At 38.7% G+C, this 23,390-nt stretch overlaps 1 protein-coding gene and 1 pseudogene across 2 annotated transcripts in view; one reads left to right on the plus strand and one right to left on the minus strand.

Annotated features, from left to right (window-relative positions):
• Positions 1-23,390, minus strand: part of JMJD1C (jumonji domain containing 1C) — a 313,461-nt gene that overhangs the window by 155,738 nt on the left and 134,333 nt on the right. The gene's annotated exons all lie outside the window — the stretch shown is intronic.
• LOC136381072 (eukaryotic translation initiation factor 4B-like) overlaps positions 1-23,390 on the plus strand; it is a 49,716-nt pseudogene that overhangs the window by 145 nt on the left and 26,181 nt on the right.

Below are 23,390 nucleotides of genomic sequence, written 5' to 3' on the forward strand. Positions count from 1 at the left end.
ATTTGTACCATTCTTTAACAAAAGGATGCCATCAAAAGCACAAATCCAGCTAAAGGAACTACAACTCTGTTCCAATTAAGGACAAATATCCATGAAGAAATGGAGAAGCTTCTGCTGGTGTGGGTGAAAGAGAAAGAACTGGCAGGCGATACAGTGACAGAAGCTGTAATATGCAAAAAGGCACGTTTATTTATGGCGACTTGAAGAGGAAAGAACCATCAACCTCAAAAGAGGCAGTAGAAGATACGTTTAAGGCCAAGTTATGGCTGGTTTGAAAATTTCAAGAAGAGATCTGGCATCCACTTGATGGTGAGGCATGGTGAAGCTGCGAGTGCTGACGTTAAGGTAGCTGAGGAGTACATCACACGTTTTGCTGCGCTTATCGCAAAGGAAGGCTACATCCTCCAACAAGTTTTCAACTGTGACGAAACAGGATTATTTTGGAGAAAAATGCCCCAGAGGACTTTCATCACCGCAGAGGAGAAGAAGCTGCCAGGCCATAAACCCATGAAGGACCGTCTAACCCAGGGGTCCCCAAACTTTTTACACAGAGGGCCAGTTCACTGTCCCTCAGACCGTTGGAGGGCCGGACTATAAAAAAAAAACACTAAAAACTATGAACAAATCCCTATGCACACTGCACATATCTTATTTTAAAGTAAAAAAACAAAACAGGAACAAATACAATATTTAAAATAAAGAACAAGTAAATTTAAATCAACAAACTGACCAGTATTTCAATGGGAACTATGCTCCTCTCACTGACCACCAATGAAAGAGGTGCCCCTTCTGGAAGTGTGGCGGGGGCCAGATAAATGGCCTCAGGGGGCCGCATGTGGCCCGCGGGCCATAGTTTGGGGACCCCTGGTCTAACCCTTGCATTGTGTGCAAATACTAGCGGTGACTGTAAAAGTAAAGCCACTGCTAGTGCATCATTCCGAAAATCCTTGAGCCTTTAAGACTCACAAGATTCTTAAAGAAAAACTGCAGGTTATGTGGCGCACCAATGCGAGGGCATTGGTTATGTGGCAGTTTTTTATTGAATAGGTAAATCTCGTCTTTGGTCCTACAGTGAAGGAATATTTTCAAGAAAATAAACTCCCGATGAAAACATTACTAATCCTTGAAAATGCTCCAGCCCACCCACCTGGTCTTGAAGATGACATTCTCAATGAGTTCAAATTTGTGAAAGTCCTCTACCTCCCACCCAACATGACTTCAATCTTGCAACCTTGGTCATTTCCATTTGCAAAGAAGGTCATTTCCAACTTTAAAAAGCTTTACACAAAGCAGTTGTTCCACCGCTGCTTTGAGGTGACTGAGAATACAATTCTAACCCTTAGAGAGTTTTGGAAAGATCACTACAACACTGTGATATGTCTACGCATTATTGACTTGGCATGGCAAGAGGTTACAAGAAGAACCTTGAACTCGGCATGGAAAAAGTTATGGCCTGATGTTGTTGCAGACAGGGACTTCAAAGGATTTGAACCTGAGACCAAGACCGAGGTAGAAGCATTGGAGGAGGTTGTGTCCCCCGGAAAGTCGATGGGTCTGGAGGTAGATGAGGGTGAGATGTAAACGAGCTCATTGAGGAACATGAGGAGGAACTCTCAATTTAGGAGTTGAAAGAGCTACAGATGATGCAACATACGGAGCTTCTGCAGGAGATTAGTAGTGAGAAGGAAGTAGAGTCGGAGGAAGTGATTTCTACAAGTGAAATTAAAGACATGCTGGCAATGTGGGAGCAGCTTTCAAGTTTCATTGAAAAGAAACACCCAGAAAAAGTTTCAACTGGTCATGCTTCAGCACTTTTTAATGACACTTGTTTGTCATATTTCTGTAACATTTTAAAAGGCAGGCAAAGCCAACCTCTTTGGATAGATTTTTATTCAGAAGCCCTGCAAGTGAAAATGCTGAAAGTGTAGCCAAAAAGGCAAAAACTGATGATGATTAAATGAAAAATATGTAATGTTAAGCTTAGGTTCAGTTTAAAGTTAAGAAAGTACATTTCTTAACAATTAAGTTTTTGTGGTTTCATTTTAAGTAAAGAAAGTAGAGTTTTAGTTTAGTTTTGTTTTGTTTTGTATTTTTCTGAAGCTGGAAACGGGGAGAGACAGTCAGACACTCCCGCATGCGCCCTACTGGGATCCACCCGGCACGCCCACCAGGGGGCGACGCTCTGCTCACCAGGGGCGATGCTCTGCCCCTCTGGGGCGTCGCTCTGTTGCGACCAGAGCCACTCTAGCGCCTGGGGCAGAGGCCAAGGAGCCATCCCCAGCGCCCGGGCCATCTTTGCTCCAATGGAGCCTCGCTGCGGGAGGGGAAGAGAGAGACAGAGAGAAAGGAGAAGGGGAGGGGTGGAGAAGCAGATGGGCGCTCCTCCTGTGTGCCCTGGCTGGGAATCGAACCCGGGACTTCTGCACGCCTGGCCGAGCCAACCGGCCAGGGCTGAGTTTTAGTTTTGTTTAAAGAAAATACAGTTTTAGTTTACATTTAGTGTTCAGAAAGTGCAGTTTTAGTTTACGTGTCTACAGTGCCTGCATCCCTTCCTCCCTCCCTCCTCCTCCACCATTCACCTCCATTAGCCACACTCATCTGTCTCCAAGGTGAGAATACAGTACTAAATAACTTTTTCTTTTATTTCATATATTTTGTTATTCATTGGTAAAGTATACATGTGTGTTTCTTAATTAAAAACATGTCTTTTGCCTAACCAGACGGTGGCGCAGTGAATAGAGCGTCGGACTGGGATGCGGAAGACCCAGGTTCGAGACCCCAAGGTTGCCAGCTTGAGCGAGGGCTCATCTGGTTTGAACAAAAGCTCACCAGCTTGAGCCCAAGGTCGCTGGCTCGAGCAAGGGGTTACTCAGTCTGCTGAAGGCCCGCAATCAAGGCACATATGAGAAAGCAATCAATGAAAAATTAAGGTGTTGCAACACGCAACGAAAAACTAATGATTGATGCTTCTCATTTCTCCGTTCCTGTGTGTCTGTCCCTGTCTATCCCTCTTTCTGACTCTCTCTGTCTCTGTAAAAAAAAAAAAAAGTATTTTTTCATTATTTAGGATGGTTTGGGGATGTTTCACAGGGCTGGAACAGATTAAATCTATTTCAGTTACTTTAAATGGGAGAAATTTGTTTGATATACGAGTTGATTGATTTATGAGCTCGGTTACAGAACGAATTAAACTTGTATCTCAAGGTACCACTGTATTACAATAGAAATATGAAGGGGAAAAGCATACAAAAGAAAAACTCTCCAAATAAGTTAAATATATACAGGGTAGGGCACAAGTAGTTGTACAGTTGTATGTGAAGCACAGTTTATTCTTACATTATTAATTATTGTATTATTTTCCATACAAAAAACTGTAAACCTACTTGTGCCATATCCAGTATGGAAACAAGTGACAAAACAAATAAAGATTGGCATGAAAAGGAGGAGCTCTTTCTTGCTGAGACAAGTAATTACCAAAATGGAAAATAAAATAAAGTTTTAGGCCCTGGCTGGTTGGCTCAGCGGTAGAGCGTCTGCCCAATGTGTGGAAGTCTTGGGTTCAATTTCCAGCCAGGGCACACAGGAGAGGCGCCCATCTGCTTCTCCACCCTTCCCCCTCTCCTTTCTCTCTCTCTCTCTCTCTCTATTCTCCTCCCGCAACCAAGGCTCCACTGGAGCAAAGTTGGCCTAGAAGCTGAGGATGGTTCCATGGCCTCCACCTCAGGTGCTAGAATGGCTCTGGCCGCAACAGGGCAATTACCCAGATGGGCAGAACATAGCCCCCTAGTGGGCATGCCAGGTGGATCCTAGTCAGGCGCATGCAGGAGTCTGTCTGTCTGCCTCTCCCCAATTCTCACTTCAGAAAAATACCCCCCTCCCCAAAAAAGAAGTTTTAGTACTACTTTACAGCATTACAATCACTTCCAGGTAGAGTAATGAATAAAACTGTATGGCAGTAAAAAAACAAAGATAATCCAACTGCAAAATGGGCAAAAGACATGGAGAAACAGTTTACTGAAGAGGATACATAGATGGCAAATAAGCACGTGAAAAGATGTTCAATATCATTAGCCATCAGGGCAATATAAACTAAAATCACAGTGAGATGTTATTTCATCATACCAGAATGACTAATATAAAAAAATAGTGATGATATTAACTTCTAGCAAGACTGTAAAGAAACTCGGTCATTCGTACATTAGTACTGATAAGAATGTAAAGCGGTTTATCCACTCTGGGAAAGATTATGGCAGTTTCTTATAAAAGTTGCCATACAACACAGCAATTGCACTCAAGCATTTATCCCAGAAAGAAAGATAACCTATGTAACACAAAAAACAGTATGTCAATGTTCACAGTACCTTTATTTATAATAGCAAAATAACTAACAACCCAAATGTCCTCCAACAGTGAATAATTAAACTGTGGTACATCCATGCCATTGGAATATAATTACTCAACAATAAAAAGGAACACACTACCGATGCTCACAACCTGAATGAAACTTAGGGAATTATGCTGAGTGGAAAAGCCAAGATTAAAAGGTTAAATACAGTATGATTCCATGATGGAAAATCAGTGGTGGTCAGGAGTTGGGAGAAAAAGTGACCATGGTAACAAAAAGGCAGCAAGACAGATACTTGCTATGGATTTGTTCTGTATCTGGATTGTGGTGGTGGTCACATACAATCTACAGTGATGAAATCGCGTATAATATAATACACATACATATACACATGCACACACAAAGAATACCTGTAAAACTGGTGAAATCTGAAGAAAGTTGGCAACTGTATCAATGTCAGTTTCCTGGCTATGATATTATACAATAGCTGTAGAAGATGTTTCAATTAGGGGAGACTAGGTACCTTGCTGGGTTTCCCTGGGTCAAACAACCTCTTTCCTTCTCTGGGTCTCAGTCTCCTCATCTGTACGTGGACCCTGATTCCTCTGGTTTCCTCTAGCCCTGCACATACAGAGGTGTTCTTCTAAGCCAGCGGTTCTCAACCTGTGGGTCGCGACCCACAGGTTGAGAACCACTGTTCTAAGCAAAGTGTGAAAAAATTCATCTTAGAATACAGATGTACTACAAGGATTCCACTAGAAAGAAAGGCAGAAATGGAACAAACCCAGAAGCCTAGTCTATGTCCCCAAATTCCTGTCAGGCTGCTCACGGCAGGGTAGCATTCATGTGGCTCTAAAGACCATTCAATAATGTGAATGAAAATCAATGAGAAAAATAAAAAAATTGTTTATGTGAAGTTCTAAAACATGCAGAATGAAACATTATTTAAGGATACATCAGAGGTGGCAAAAAAATACGCACTTAGTTGAAGAAGAGTAGCAGCTGCAATGGAAAGGGGTATATTTGCACTGGTGATACTATATTTCATGAGACAGATAAATGGTCCAAATACTATAAGAAACAATAAACCAATACAGTCAAGTCGTAGGATACAAAATCAATATACAAAAGTCCACTGCTTTTGTATATGCCAATGATGAAACTTCGGAAAATGAACTAAAAAAAATTTTCTTTTACAATTGCAACAACCAAAATATACCTAGGAATAAACTTAACAAAGGATATGAAGGACCTATACACTGAAAACTACAAAACATTATTGAAAGAAATTAAAAACGATACAATGAAATGAAAAAATATTCTATGTTCATGCATTGAAAGAATCAACGTACAAATTAAATGCAATCCCCATCAAAATCCCAATGTCATTTTTTAAAGAAATAGAACAAAAAATTACCAGGTTTGTATGGAACCATAAAAAACCCCAAATAGCCAAAGCAATCCTGAGGAAAAAGAATGAAGCTGGAGGTATCACATCACACTACCTGACTTCAAGTTGTACTATAGAGCCATGATAATCAAAAGAGCATGGTATTGGCAGAAAACAGACATACAGATCAACAGAACAGAATTGAGTGCCTAGAAATAAATATGTATAAATCATCTTTGACAAAGGAGCCAAAAACACACGACGGAGTAAAGAAAGCTTCTTCCATAAACAGTGCTGCGAAAATTGGAAAGCCACATACAAAAGAACGAAACTTGACTACAGTTTGTCCCCCTGCACAAAAATTAATTCAAAATGGATCAAAGACCTAAATATAAGACCTGAAACTATAAATTGCACAGAAGAAAACATAGGTACTAAACTCATGGACCTTGGTCATAGAGAACAATTTATGAATTTGACCCCAGAGGCAAGGGAAGTAAAGGCAACAATAAATGAATGGGACTATATCAAACTAAAAAGCTACTGAATAACAAAAGAAACGGACAACAGAACAGGCAGCCAACTAAATGGGAAATGATATTGGCAAATAACAGCTTCTATAAGGAGTTAATATTCAAAATATATAAAGAACTCAAAGCTCAGTAACAAGCAAACAAGCCAATTAAATAAATAGGGAAAGGACCTTTAAAGACACTTCTCCCAGGAAGAAATACAAATGGCCAACAGATATATGAAAAGATGTTCATTTTCACTAGCTATTAGAGAAATGCAAATAAAAAACTACAATGAGATACCACCTCACACCTGTTAGATTGGCTATTATCAACAAGACAGGTGATAACAAGTGCTGGAGAGGCTGTGGAGAAAAAGGAACCCTCATCCACTGTTTGTAGAAATGTATAGTAGTACAACCATTATGGAAGAAAGTATGGTGGTTCCACAAAAAAATTAAGAATAGAACTATCATATGACCCAGCAATCCTTTCTACTGAGTATCTACCCCCCAAAATTGAAAACATTGGTATGTAAAGACACGTGCACCCGATGTTCATTGCAGCATTATTCACAGTGCCCAAGACATGGAAACAACCAAAGTGTCCCTCAATAGAGGATTGGATAAAAAAATCTGGTACATATGTACAATGGAACACTAGTCCGCCATAAGAAATGATGACATGGTGACATTTATGACAACATGAATGAACCTTGAGTACATTATACTAGCTAAAATAAGTAAATCAGAAAAAGCTAAGAACTGTATGATTTCACACATAGGTGGGACATAAAACTGAGACTTATGGACATAGATAAAAGTGAAGTGGTTACCAGGGGTAAGGGAACATGGGGGAGGGGTAAGGGGATGTGGGGAGTTGGGACGAGGAGGGGGTGAAGGGAGTCAGGAGGGACAAATATAAGGTGACAGAAAATGATTTGACTTTGGGTGATGGGTGTACAACATAGCCAACAGTTCAAATGCTATTGAAATGTTCACCTGAAACCTATGTACTCTTATTATCAATGTCACCCTGTTAAAGTTAATTTTCTAAATAAAATTAAAAAAGAGGTACTTAGGTGTTCTTATTTTTTAAACCAAACAAAGAATTCTTAAATTTTCATTTATGAAAGACACAATTAATATGGCCTTAAGGTTTGGGGTGGGGGGAGAGACCATGAAATGGAAATGATTTAGCCTTGTGAAATAACAGTGCAACAAAAATAGCTCAAAGAAACCAGTATTTTCTGACCTCCCCAGACACTTTTCTATAGCTTTATATTTAAGATTACTACCATGTCTGAAATCAATATATTTTTGCTTTGGTCTGATAACTAACCCAGAACAGGGGAGGTCTGATGCAGCCATGCAATTATCTATTGTTAGCTGGCTCTTATGAAAACCTGCTATAATTTTGCGTTTTCCTAAATAGGAAGAGAAGGCACCAAAAGAAACTGTCAGATTAAACATTTCTATTATGTTTAAATTCTCATTTGCTCAATTCCACATTAAAGTTTCCTTTAAATCAGTGGTTCACAAACCTAACTGCACATCAAAATCATCAGTATAGTGTTTAACCTGATGCTCAGTTCTAGTGTCATTTTAAATTACTTAAATCAGAACCTTTGGGGGTTGGGCCCAGGCATGAATGTCTGAGGATATTTTTATAAATAAATTTTATTTTAAGATAATCGTTTTCATTCCTTTACATGTTGTCTGTAGTTGCAACAGAGACCATGTGGCCAGCAAAGCCTATAATATTTACCTGGCCCTATATTGAAAATGTTTTTCAAACCAATTGCATGCACTAGGGCAGCACAGATATCTCAGAAAATTTCATGATGTAAGCAACTATATACTAGTTTTTTCTTATATTGTTTTCTCAACTTTTTCTCACTCTTAGACATAAGATTAAAAACAGTGAGTGATGAAGAAATACTGCTATAATTAAACTTACTAAGAAATAAGGCTTGCTTTTTTTCTTTTTTGAGCTTTCCTTGAGGGAACAAATAATAATGGATACAAATAATAATATTTAACAAGTTCTTGATTTCTCTTGCAACACAACAGCTTAACTTGCCTGCTTTTAAGTGCACCTTTGTACTGTCAGCTCAGTAGATGGACAATATCCTTAAGGGCAATAATGGTACCTGCAGAGAAATGACAACTTTGTCTCATACTTGCAAGTCCTTCTCTCATCAGTCCTAGGTTAGACCCTGTCCAGCCATGCAGGGGTGTTGGTTTATGAGTGCTACAGCAGTGGGCATAATGAATCATTTACCAAGTGGACATAAAGACACACCAAACAAAGTAACTTTAATAACAGACTTGGATGGCTAGCAACTAGGAAGTGGATTTTAGAGAGATACTCAAGGTTGAAAAGGTATTTTTTAACCATTTTTGTAGATTATGAAAAGGTAGGGTTTTGCCCCCTCTTCAAGTCTACTCCTTCCACATAGTTATATCCAAAAAAGCACTTTTCCCACTTCCCTACACATCCCCCCATTAAAACAAAAACAAGGATTTATGTCCCACTCCTCAATACATGTAAAATTTATACAAAAATATCTTCTATGAAAATGATTTGGAATCTGTACACTTAATACCTAGCAGCTCTCTTGAGATATGAATCCCATCCTTTGAGTTGTGGGGGGTCTTGTTTTCTCCAAATAAATTTAACAAAAGAAAGAAAGAAAGAAGGGAGGTGCAGCCATGCCTAGATTGGCTCAAGCTCATCAGCCCTGGGCCCTGAGGATGGCTCCAGAGCCTCAGCTTCAGGGGCTAAAAATAGCTCAATTGTGGAGCAACAGTCCAGAAGGGCGAACATTGCCCTTAGGGGGCTTGCCAGGAGAATCCCAGTAGGGCCACATGCAGGATTCTGTCTCTCTGCCTCCCCTCCTCTCACTTAATAAAAATAAAAAGAGAGAGACAAAGAGAGAGAGAGAGAGAGAGAAGGGAGGAAGGAAGGGAAGTAGGGAGGGAGGAAGGGAAAAAAAGAAGAAAGATCTGCATATATAAAGGATGAAAAGGTAGTAGAGGAATGAAGTAAAAGCATTCCAGGCTGATTTAATGATTGGAATAGAAGCAGAGTTAAATAATATATAAGAAATTGCGTGACCTGTGGCGGCGCAGAGGATAAAGTGTCGACCTGCAATGCTGAAGTCTCCAGTTCTAAATCCCAGGTTTGCTGGGTCAAGACACATATGAGAACCAAGTTAATGGTTCCTGCCCTCCTTTATTCTTCCTCTCTTTCCCCTCCCCTAAAGTCAATGAATAAAATCTTTTAAAAAAAAGTATATGAAAATTATAATTTTTAACTTAAGTAAAATATAGACTGATGATGTACAACTGCCAAGGTTGTTTGGTGACTTCATTAGTCTTTCTATTGTCATTAATAGAGCATAAACATATATATATATAATATATAAGCATAACAAATTTGGTCAATATATATCATTTACATCCCTGTTCCACTCCAATTAATATCTTAATTTGAATGGAAAATCTAAAATCGTTAAGATATTTAAAAGAAAACATAGGGAAAAAAACTTTGTGACCAAGGGTTAAGCAAAGCATTCTTAGATATGACACCAAAATCTGATGGGGGGGCACCTGATAAACTGTATTTCCCCCAAAATAAAAACTGTTGCTACTGATTTGGAGAAGATATTTTGCAAGTAACATCTGAAAAAGGACTTATATCCAAAGTTATTTAAAAAAAAATAAATCTCAATTCAATAAAAATTTTATTTTTCTTTTTTCGTTTTCCCTATTTTCCAAGTGAGAGGAAGGGAGATGGAGAGACAGACTTCTGCAAGCGCCCTGACCAGGATCCACCCGGCAGCCCCCATCTGGGGTCATACTTGTAACCCCTATCTGGGGCCGTGCTTGTAACGCCTGAGGTGGAGGCTCCACGGAGCCATCCTCAGCACACAGGACCAATGCACTTGAACCAACTAAGCCACAGCTGTGGGAGGGGAGGACAGAGAGAAAGAGAGAAGGGGAAGAGAGAGAGAAAAAGAGAAGGGAAAGGAGGGGTAGAGATACAGATGGTCACTTCTCCTTTGTGCTCTAACTGGAAATCAAACCCGGGACATCCACACGCTGGGCCAATGCTCTACCACTGAGACAACTGGCCAGAGTAAAAAACAATTTTTAAATGAACAAATGATTTGCCTGACCATGTAGTAGCACAATGGTTAGAGTATCAACCTATTATACTGAGGACCCAGGTTTGAACCCCCGAGGTTGCCAGCTTGAGCCTGGCTTGAGCATGAGCTCAACAGCTTCAGCATGGGGTCGCTGGCTTGAGCATGGGATCATAGACAAGACCCCATGGTCGCTGACTTGAGCCCAAAGGTTGCTGGATTGAAGCTCAAGGCCGCTGGCTTGAGCAAGGGGAAACTGGTTCAGCCAGAGAACCCCAGGTCAAGGCACATATGAGAAAGCAATCAATGAACAATTAAAGTGCCACCAATATGAGTTGATGCTTCTCATCTCTCTCTTCCTGTCCGTCCCTGTCTTTCTCTCTCTTAAAAACAAATAAATAAAAATAAATAATTTGAACAGAGACTTCTCCATAGAAAATAGAAAGTAAATAAGCTCACTGAATAGACTACAACACCCATTACTACAAATAAAAAACAAATTAAACCATAATGGTATAATACTACTACAGACTTAATAGGGTGTCTTAAATGAACCAAAAACCAACTCTTACAATACCAAGCGAGGATAAAGAGCAACTCAAATTCTCAAATATCCCATGTGGGAATTCAACATGGGAGTGCTACTGTGGACAACAATTTGTCAGGTATTTACAAAATTAAACATTACCTTACTATATGACCTAGTAATCTTCCTCTGAGGTATCTATCTGTCCAAATGAAATAAAAATTTATATTCATACAAAAACATATATATCAATTTTTAGGAACATTATTCATAATTACCCTACACTAGAAACAATTAAAGTTATCTTTCAATGGGTGAATGTATAAACAAACTGAAATATACCCATACAATGGAATACTCTTCACTAATAAATGCAGCTACTGTAATTACTGATGTATGAAATAGCATGGCTGAATCTCAAAAGAATTATGCTAAATGAAAGAAGCCAGCCTCAAAAAATTGCATTTATATGACATTCAGAAAAAACACAAAAACTATTAACAAAGGAAAAGGGGTCAGTAGTAGAAAAAACCTGACTACAAGGGGCAGCAAGGACATTCCTGAGAGTGAAGGAACCATTCTATGTCCTCATTGTGTTAGTGGTTACATGAGTCTATGAATTTGTCAAAACATATTAAACTATATGTAAAAAAAATGAATTTTACTATATATGTTTAAAAAATACTTTTTCCCCCTCAGAAGTTATACTCAGGTATTTGTAAAAGTAAAGCTATTTACTTTTATATAAAGGGGATAGAAAAAAGTACATATAGAATAAAAAGAAATGGATCCAACTCTTAGTGGCAGTTATTTTGGTGAAATATTAAGTATGACTTATTTTACTCCTTACAACTTTCTGTATCTTTCAATAATCTTAAACTGGACATTTATTCGTTTTATAATCAGGAAATTAATGCCATTTAAAAAAGTAGGATTAGCTAGTTACCTCTTATAAAGTTTCTTTAAGTAGCTGACACACAAGTAAAAAAAGCCATGAAAAGAAAAAAATAAAAGAGAAATCAAATGAAGATGAGACACTAAAGCCTGTGATCAATAATAGTCTATTCGTATTTCCTTCTACTTTGCTACTATTTTTAACTTTAAAGTATCACAGAAAATATAATCCCTTCTCCTTCAAACCATAATTTAGCTCAATTAAAATACCATTTTAAAAACTAGTTAGCCTGGCCTGTGGTGACGCAGTGCATAGAGCATTGACCTGGAATGCTGAAGTCCTTGGTTCAAAGCCTCGTGCTTGCCTTAAGGCACATATGGGAAGCAACTATGAGTTGATACTTCCTGCTCTTTGATAGATATATGAATTTACTAGAAATTCCAACTGCCCTTTGATTGTCCCACCTGGCTGCCTGACCTCACCCTTACTTACTGGATAATCGCCCCTGAGGCAGAAGAGTTCCAGAAAAGCTGATCAACCTCTCAAGGAGAAGTGTTCCAGAAAGCAGAAACCATAAAACCGTATAAGGGAACATACCAGAACTTTTGACTCAGTACCCCCTCAGGCTCTCCCAAACCCTATAAAATTTGACTCATAGTCTGTAACTGGTGCTCTTCTCCCCCTGAGAAGTGCTCGGCAGGGTCCTTTCTTCCTTTCAATAAAGCCTGTTACTCTGGTCTTTTCGGACTCCCATTCCAACACTCTTTCCCTATCTATCTCTCTTCCTTATAAAATCAACTAAAAAAAAAAAACTAGTTAAAAATCACCTGCTAGTGAAAACTTTAGTTTTAGGAAAAAAAGGGATTCCAAAAATTTTAGGATTGCAGACCAATTGTATTTTCACACCAAAAGTAAAGTTGACCCTGAAAGGTAACATTTTCAATAAAATTTTACAATTCTACAGTATGGAATAAAGGGAACAAATAAAAACTGTATTTTTATACAAGTATATAACTATTATTCAATCTCTGATTTAAGTATTTTTCATAAACAAACATTCAATCAAAAATAAAAGAAATGTTTTCTTAATTGTCACTAAGAAAGTCATAGAGGTCAGACAGTAAACAGATGCTTGAAAAAATTTTTTATAGACTATACATTCAAATGGCTCTCAAAATATGTAAAATATATAGAACAATATACATAGAAAATTTCATCCCTTTTATCCCCCTTATCTGTATCTATCCTCCAAACAAAAACTCCAATCTGAAACATGCAATAAAGGTAACCACAATTACTGGTTTCTTATGTATCCTTGTCAAGTTCATTTATGTGTCTATAAGTAGATACAAACATGTATATATTTTACTCACCTATTTTAAACTCTTTTCACAAAAAGTATAAAACTATAAGTAGAACTTGACATCTTTATATCACTTAATGAGATATATTTAATTATTAAAATGAATAATATAAGGTTAAATAAAAGTCCCATTATAAAATGTTACACATATATTCACAGATTTAGGTTTCAAGGCTGTCAGCAACACTGATGTAAACTGTATTAAGAACATGTTGGCCCTGGCCGGTTGGTTCAGTGGTAGAGCGTCGGCCTGGCGTGCAGAAGTCCCGGGTTTGATTCCCAGCCAGGGCACACAGGAGAAGCGCCCACCTGCCTCTCCACCCCTCCCCCTCTCCTTCCTCTCTGTCTCTCTCTTCCCTTCCTGCAGTGAGGCTCCATTGGAGCGAGGATGGCCTGAGCACTGAGGATGGCTCCTTGGCCTCTGCCCCAGGTGCTGGAGTGTCTCTGGTCGCAACAGAGCGACGCCCCCCCCCCCCAGGGGCAGAGCATCGCCCCCTGGTGGGCGTGCCAGGTTGACCCCGGTGGGGCGCATGTGGGAATCTGTCTGACTGTCTCTCCCCGTTTCCAGCTTCAGAAAAATACAAAAAAAAAAAAAAGAACATGTTAATGATTTATACAAATGTAAATGAGAAACAAGACTTACTGGGAGTTAGCTGAGTTTGCTTGCCTATCTCCAGTAAAATATTAATTTCAATGAGATCCCAAACGCCTTTTTCAAATGACAATCCCAAAGTTTAACCTGCCTATAATTAATTAGCAAGTGAACAAATTACCTAATTTAAATCAAGGACCTCCATTTTCAGCACAGCAGCTATACTATGGTGAAGTGGCTAAAAAAACATACAAGTAAATAGAGAAAATATATTTCAACACCACATCAATTCTCACCCCCTGTGGCATAAAGAAGCAGAAGAAAGTACTAGGAACACCCAAATAAGAAATTCCAGAAACTGCCATGGAATTTTTCTTGTGTGCAAATTTGATCATAGAATGGAAACAAAAAACATTCTATTCTCTAAGCTACAACAAAGCCTGAAATCTTGTCACCTTCAACTTTATGACTTCTTGTAAAACTATTTTTCAATAAGGAAACTATATTTGTTAATTTGAGCCCAAGGCATCTGCCCTGAAATTAGCATATTAAAAACAAATATTTCAAGTTTTACCAAAATCAATATTAAGATCTAAAACCTATTATTAGTCATTTTTAAGCAAAGCAAATTAAGCATTGCTTACCAATGATAACAATGTTAAGAAAACATTAAAAATGTCATCAAAGTATCAAAAAGTCTTGGCAGTTGAGCAAAAGACATTCTAAGCACATGTCATTTGATCAGGCATGAGAATTCCTAAGTGTCATCTACTCAGACCATGAGACTATAAAGACATACTAGCTGTTTGAACTAAGATTAGCAGAGAGCTTACAGCATGACTAACAAAAAACTTTATATACTACATAGGTATCACGTTATTTCTTAAAACAGTTTAATGAGTCAGGATAGCCTACACTTGAATCCCATACCTACTAGTCACATGCTGCAGATCTATATGCGAGCTGATTACCTCATAAACTTAAGCTACCTCATCTGCAAAATGTAGATGATAAGGATGTTGTAAGTTGTAAAGACTGAAGTAGATGACACAAAGGTGGTTCACAGAGCACCTGGTATGGAGCAAAAAGTTATCAATAATGTTTTTGTGTTTTCATATACTATATGTCAATGATGTTCAAAGATGCTCTAGTACTAGGAAAAGAGAAATACAAATATTAATAAAACACCATCAGTTCCTGTCCTGAAGAAAAGTAGAGAAGGCAGGCAACGATAACTCAAGGATTCATGTAATGCTGAATTAAAAAAACCAAAGCTGTTATACTTACAAAGAGGATTCTCTGATTGCAACCAATAGAATTCTTGAAATGAAAGTAGTGTATGAATTATTCTGGATTTGTAAAAATTTAAAAAGCAGAGATAGATAAAAGGTTTTATAGGTGAAGAATAAACATAACAAAAAAATGGATGTGTAGCCCTGGCCGATAGCTGGTTGGTAGAGCATAGTCCCAAAGTGCAGTGGTTGCTGGTTTGATTCCAGGTCAGGGCACTACAGGAACAGATTAATGTTCCTATCCCTCTCTCTCTCCCTCCTCCTTCCTCTCTTGCTAAAAATAATAATAATAATAATAAAAAAATAGATGTATAAAACCTTATAGTATTTCTGGAAGTGCTGAAAATAAGCAGTTAGGTATAGATAGAATATAGCATTGTGGGAGGTACAGGGTAAGGATAATAAATTTAGTAATATCCTAAATTCACTAAAATAATAATTCACATATTTCAGGCAGTAAAAATTAAGGTATATAGGAGCCTCTAAATAAAAGTATTATTTAACAGTTTAGTGTTCTTTTAGATTTTAAATTTATTTTATTGATTTTTAGAGAGGGAGAAACAAAAACATCAGTCTGCTCCTGTGCGAGCCCTGACCAGGGATGGAACCTAAACCCCTGCGTATCAGGTCAGTGCTCTCGTCACCTTGAACCTCTGGCCAGGGCCACAGTGTCGAGTTTAAAACCTTTGACATTCTATTGAATGTGGGCAAACTTGAGCTGAAGTTCATAAAGGTTTGGGGAAAACAATTACAGAATGCAAGAATTTGCTCAAAGCCAGTGTACTAACAAGGCTTACTCCTCAACACCCTGAAACTACAAAAGGCTAACTCACCACATGTTGAGATTAAGAGGAAAAATATAATTCCCCGCCCCTGCCTTTTTATATACTTTTGTGTGTCTCCAAAGAAAATTGGGTTGGTATGGAGCAAATATAGCTTTAAAAAAAAGTCTTGAGAATTGTAACCACAAACCAGCCCTCATATGGATACATCAGTGGTTCTCAAAGTGTGCACCAGGGTGCACTGGTGCACCCTAGAAGATTTCCAGGTGCGCCCTGTGGTATTTCAGAGAAATATGTGCCTGTTGGGGACCAAAAAACCAACAGGGGTTTTGGAGTCTAGATTTCTGGGGGACAGAGGTGTGGGGAATTGGCTATAAGCCGACAGTTTGCCCAACCCCTCGCCTCACTTGTCTGATTAGGTTGCAAAAGGCTGTTATGCTGTGGTGCTGGATTGTTTACCCCCCCCCCCCCATGTTCTCTGGAAAGACTGGAGGCAAGTTTCTTCTATCCTTTGTCTGGTGTAAAATTAAGATGATATGTATGGTAGGGGTTTTCTGCACTCAACACAATTAAGAGTAAAAAGAGAGGAATTCTTCAATGTATTGACAAAGAAATGAGTTTGCCTTTCAAATATATGCCCAAACACTGAAGAAATTGCTAGGACACATCAGGCCCATGTTTCTCATAAACATAAGAATGAAAAAACTTAACACATTCATGCCGGGACCTGCTGAATTTACTAAATCTTACTGAGAATATTTCTATTTATATAAAAAAATAACTTTTTTATCGTTTTATTTTTTAACTCCTTTTTTACGAATTCTAAAAAGCATAACTCAAAAAATGTAAAAAAAGTTTTTTAATGTCAGAATATTTTAATTTTGTCATATTTTGTTTAATTACCATAAAAGCATGCTTGGACTTTGTATTTTTTTTCTTGAATATTTGACTTATTATAATATATTTCTCAGAAATTTGTATATAGTGTGCCTACAATTATTTGTAGAATTTTAAATGCACTCTGACTTCAAAAAGTTTGAGAACCTCTGGGATACATTCTCATCACCTTAGTGATACAAAAACTTCCAAACATTTAACTTAAAGGGGCCTTAAGACCACCATGATGGTGCCATCCCACATATATGCCAGACTCAACAGCAACTCCTCTATGGAGAAATCTACCTTCATTCTAGGCCTCAATATATTCTCATAAAACTCCCCAACCATCTCAGCCTGGAAAAGGTATGTGTGGGAGGAAAAGTAAAAATTAATTAAACACAAGAAAACAAAGTAACATAACAGAACCAGCTGAGACAGCAAACAGGACAAAATTTAGAAATGACAACTGACAGATGCAGATTACCACAGCATAATTATAAATATTATATGTTTAAAGAAATAAAAGACAATTTTAAACTGAGGAAAAACAGATTTTTTAAAGTGGGTAAGCAGAATTGGAAAAGAACCAAATAGAACTTGTAGATATAAAAAAAGAGAGTTTAATGAAATTTTTTGGAAAAGCAGTGGGTGGATAAAAACTTATTTGATACCACAGAAAAAAACAGGTAAACTGGAAGTCAGGTCATGAGAACTACAACACAGAAACCAAGCAATAAAACAGTAAAAATTATACAGATACGTAAGAGAATGTGAGGAAGCTCACCTTAAATCTAATTCAGAGTTCCACTAATTGAGGACAGGAGGTCCAACACTGAACAAAAACAACCATAAGCCAATTCCCATGGGACATGCAGTTTACTTAAAAAGGCTGACATTTATCTAATAATCACACAAAACATATACCTAATGAAATTAGTAAAATTTTAGACAATGGGTTTTGAGAACTCCTCCACAAAGACATTAAGTAATTTGAGATATGAATCAAGTTAAGTAGGAAAGTGTTCTAAGCAAATAGTACAAAGGCCTAATGAGGCAGCAGAAAATAAGGTATATATATATATATATATATATATATATATATATTTTTTTTTTTTTTTTTTTGGTATTTTTCTGAAACTGGAAACGGGGAGAGACAGACAGACTCCCACATGCGCCCGACCGGGATCCACCCGGCACGCCCACCAGGGGCCACGCTCTGCCCACCAGGGGGCGATGCTCTGCCCCTCCGGGGCATCGCTCTGCCGCGACCAGAGCCACTCTAGCGCCTGGGGCAGAGGCCAAGGAGCCATCCCCAGCGCCCGGGCCATCTTTGCTCCAATGGAGCCTTGGCTGCGGGAGGGGAAGAGAGAGACAGAGAGGAAGGAGGGGGTGGGGGTGGAGAAGCAAATGGGCGCTTCTCCTATGTGCCCTGGCCGGGAATCGAACCCGGGTCCCCCGCACGCCAGGCCAACGCTCTACCGCTGAGCCAACCGGCCAGGGCCTATATATATATATATTTTTTTCCATTTTTCTGAAGCTGGAAACAGGGAGAGACAGTCAGACAGACTCCCACATGTGCCCGACCGGGATCCACCCGGCACGCCCACCAGGGGCGACGCTCTGCCCACCAGGGGGCGATGCTCTGCCCATCCTGGGCGTCGCCATATTGCGACCAGAGCCACTCTAGCGCCTGAGGCAGAGGCCACAGAGCCATCCCCAGCGCCCGGGCCATCTTTGCTCCAATGGAGCCTCGGCTGTGGGAGGGGAAGAGAGAGACAGAGAGGAAAGCGCGGCGGAGGGGTGGAGAAGCAAATGGGCGCTTCTCCTATGCGCCCTGGCCGGGAATCGAACCCGGGTCCTCCGCATGCTAGGCCGACGCTCTACCGCTGAGCCAACCGGCCAGGGCTGAGGGGCCTATATTTTTATTTTTAAAAGACTTTCTTTATTCATTTGAGAGAGAAAAGGGGGAGGAGCAGGAAGCATCAACTCCCAAAATATGGTATTTTTTTAGAACTCAAAGAAAATGATAGGGATGGGCTATGAAGAACAATGAGGCACCAGGGGGCAGAGGTGTTTCTTTTTTTTTTTTTTTTTTCCTAATTATTTATTTATTTTTTTAAACAGAAGACAGAGAGAGTCAGAGAGAGGGATAGACAGGGACAGACAGACAGGAATGGAGAGATGAGAAGCATCAATCATTAGTTTTTTGTTGTGCGTTGCGACACCTTAGTTATTCACTGATTGCTTTCTCATAATGTGCCTTGACCGCCGGCCTTCAGCAGACCAAATAACCCCTTGCTGGAGCCAGGGATCTTGGGTCCAAGCTGGTGAGCTTTTGCTCAAACCAGATGAGCCTGTGCTCAAGCTGGTGACCTTGGGGTCTCAAACCTGGGTCCTTCCACATCCCAGTCCGACGCTCCATCCGCTGCGCCACCGCCTGGTCAGGCCAGAGGTGGTTCTTAACACTCTAAGAGCAAGATCATGTGGTCTGTTAATCAGATAATTTGGATTTCCTAAAATTAATGAGAGAACACTGAAGAACGTTAAGTAAAAAAGATGAAAAATTAAATATTCATTTAGAAAACATATTCACAATAATTGCCTCTTTTTGGTAACCAAAGAACATTGGGAATTCTTCTTAAATCCATTAGCAAATTAACCTTTTCACAGTAATCATAACTACAAGTGACTTAAGAAGCTCATTATAAATCTATTCTCCCAGCAATGGAGCATGTCCCTCATGTCACTAAGTGAAAGATGAGAGAAAGGTAGTTGTCAGGTACCTTTCTATTTTCTTGTATGACAATGAAAATAAAATTTTACATTTTTAATATGCTTGACCTAAAACCCTTCACAATTTTTTCACTATTTTGACATCTTTGCTCTCTATTTTTAAATTACCGATTGTATTACTGCTCACAAAAATAAGGGGATCAGGGAACGTGCAGATACTGCAGTACTTTCAGCCTTTTGTATGGTGTATTTTCACCAATGAAATAAAAGTTGATTTTGCATCTCATCTGCATAATCAAATAACTATCTTTGTCATTTGCTTTTCTGATGTTCTTGTTTAATAGAAAATATCAAGTGCTTTTTTATCACTTCATATTCATTTTGAAATATCCTCTTAATTTTTGTGAGCAGTATATATTATTTACTGTGTTTAGCTGTATATTCTAAATAACTATTTCTTCATTTTAACCTATTACACTTTTAGTTTTAATATATTTTTAAATCTCTGGACTGTATAATATTATGTTACACCTGACCTGTGGTGGTACAGTGGATAAAGCTTCAACCTGGAATTCTGAGGTCGCCAGTTCAAAACCCCAGGCTTGCCTGGTCAAGGCACATACAAGAAGCAACTAGTATAAGTTGTTGCTTCCTGCATCTTCCCCCCACCCCCTTTCTCTCTCTCTCTCCTCTCTCTAAAATCAATAAGTAAAAAAAAAATTGTTTTTTGGTATTTTTTCTTAAGTGAGAAGCTGGGAGGCAGAGACAGACTTCCGTATGTGCCTGACAGGGATTCAGCAAGACCACTAGGGGCGATGCTCTGCCTATCTGGGACCATTGCTCTGTTGCAACCGGAGCCATTTTAGCACCTGAGGTGAGGCCATGGTGCCATGCTCAGTGCCCAGGCCAAGTTGCTGCAGTGGAACCATGGCTGTGGGAGGGGAAGAGAGACAGAGAGAGAAAAGAGAGGAGGAAAGGGTGGAGAAGCAGATGGTCACTTCTCCTGTAGACCCTGACTGGGAATCGGACACGGGACATCCACACACCGGGCTGATGCTCTACCACTGAGCCAACAACTAGCCAGGGCCAATAAATAAAATGTTTAAACAAAAAAAATAATAATATTATGTTTCTATTTCATTTATACAACTGAGATGAGCATGCTAATCATTTTTATATAAACTTGTATGTTCTACTCCTAGTTTTAAAAATAACTACACTTTTAGTTACCTTTCACATTTACTTTTATTTTTTTACATTTACTTTATCTTTATTTTTCAGAGTATTTTCTATGCAAATTTTAAATTTCTTAATCTATTTTATGATTTCTTATTCTTTTAGCTATCTGTATTAATCAATAACCTTTATTCATTTTTAAAGTTCTAATGTAATTATAAGTATCTTTCAGCATTTTGAGAAAAATGGAGAGATTTTGTTAAAAGAAAAACAAAAGCAAGTATTTCTCTAATTTATCTCACATATGTTGACCTATATTTACCTTTTTATTTTAAAATAACACTGGGAAACAATTTTTTTTTCATTTTCTGTTTCATGAGGTTTAAGAACTTTTTCTATATATTTCTGCATCACTGATTCCAAATCTGAAATCCATTTTTTGGTGCATGCTCTAGATTTTATGCAATTTTAATTTCTTTTTGTTACAGTTAATGGCATGCATTGGTTTTTAAATTGGAGTTAAAGGGCAACGACTCTTGGATTGAACATAACCACAAGGCAATTAATGTTTTACAAACATCACTTTTACATAATTGTAGTTGTTTTTAAATGTAAAAAATTATCTGATAAAAACACCCTCTTATTTTGTTTTAAGATTGAATTATGGCTTCTTTGAGTAGGCGTAAATGTAAGGATAGTCCTAACACCTTCTGTTATTTATGGGGCCATTGCTCTGTTGCAACCGGAGCCATTTTAGCACCTGAGGCGAGGCCATGGTGCCATGCTCAGTGCCCAGGTGTGGACAAGGCCCACCGGGGGTGAGGATGACGGAAACACAGAGACCAGACTCCGGAGACCAGGTTCAGTGATGCAGATCTGCTTTATTCAGGAAGTAAGCTAGCTTATATACACAGGTTCAGCCTATAGGGTGTTACAACATGTTCTTCAAAGCCAATGGCTAAAAAGATCAGGGAGCTGCTTGGTTGGCGCTGAGTTACTTCCTTACAGTGGGCGAGCTCCTTCCTGGGTGTGCCAGGAGGGTTTCAGGTGCTGGAATGTTCTCACAGCATTACATCAGCCATAGCTGCTAGGAATGTGCTCTGCGCTCTATCTACACCCAGGCCAAGTTGCTCTGTTACTTGCTCTGTTACAACAACATATTCTGTTATATATGTGGCTGTTAAGCACTTCAACGTCAAAGGCACAATATTTCATCATTTGTGACACGTGCATATATTGCCTATTTTAAAGTTCCCCTTGGCGATCAAGACAAGAATTGGGCTCCTCATATTGTGTGCCATAATTGTGAGGAAATGCTTTGTGACTGGACAAAAGGAAAACACAGAGGAATGCCTTTTGGTATTCCCATGGTTTGGTGTGAACCTAAAAACCACAGCAGTGACTTATTTCTGTCTGATCCATACAAAGGACATTGGCAAGAAAAAACGGCATATGATCGCATATCCTAATATTCCCTCAGCAATACAACCTATCCCAAACTGAGACACTCCCGGTTCCAGTTCTCAATGGTTTTTTTCTTCTAAGGACGAGGAAAGTGAACATGGTGATCAAGTGTATTTTGATAAGATGCATGAGGAAATGGTTGTAGAATCTGAAAGGTCTTCTGCAGATGATGATGATGATAATGCCAAGTAGTCATTAACCCCTCAGCAGTTTAGCTAACCCGAATTGAATGACTTGTAAGAATGACATAAAAATTGTTCTCAACTTTCTGAAGTATGAGGAGCATAACTGTATCATTTGTGTGGATCTTAAAATGGTAAATTTCCTGCTAGGACAACAGAGAGGTATCACGAAGTATCCTTGCTTTCTGTGTTTGTGGGACAGCCGAGCTCGGGAGAAACACTGGACACAGAAGGAGTGGCTGAAACGTGAAGCTCTGGAAGTAAGGATACAAAATATTGTGAATGAACCTGTAGTTAATCGAGACAGGATCATTTTTCCCCCACTTCACATCAAACTTGGCTTAATGAAGCAGTTTGTTCAGGCTTTGAATAGAGAAAGTGAATGCTTTCAACATATGATTTCTGCTTTTCCTGCCTTGTCTTTTGAAAAGATAAAAGCAGGTGTACTCGATGGACCTCAAATTCGAACCCTCATACTTGATGAAGAATTTGCCAGGAAGATGAATAAGAAGGAGGAAGCAGTATGGCAGTCTTTTGTGGCAGTTACAGAGAACTTCCTTGGCAACAAAAAAGCAGAAAATGATGAACTTCTGGTTCAAAGGATGCTGTTGGCTTTCTGCGACATTGGATGTAACATGAGCGTTAAGATTCACTTCCTGAATTAGTCACCTTGATAAGTTTCCCGAAAATCTTGGAGCTCTTAGTGATGAGCAGACTACACAAACGTAAGAGCTACAAATGCAAATTTTTGTCTGAATAGTATTTAAATGTTTTGTGCAAATTTTATGATTAAAATAAGTTTTAACATGTTCTATTTTGAAATTTTAGACAAATTCTGATGCAATCATATCTTTTAGTGTATTAGTGTATTTACTGCATTATATAAATTATTATATTTTCACAAAGATGATGCCCAAGAAGATATTCTACTTCATTATGTTAAACTAAATGTTAAAAATAAGGATTCCTTGTACTCCAATGAGGGAAGGAAGGAAAAAAGTTACAGGAACTTAAAACAGTACACAGCAGTACTACATTAGAGTAACAAAAGGATTGTAAAAGATTTCATCCAAATCCATGCATATTACAACATATTACTGACCATTACA

Source organism: Saccopteryx leptura, chromosome 9 (genome assembly GCF_036850995.1).
Source record: "Saccopteryx leptura isolate mSacLep1 chromosome 9, mSacLep1_pri_phased_curated, whole genome shotgun sequence".
Lineage (NCBI taxonomy): Eukaryota > Metazoa > Chordata > Mammalia > Chiroptera > Emballonuridae > Saccopteryx > Saccopteryx leptura.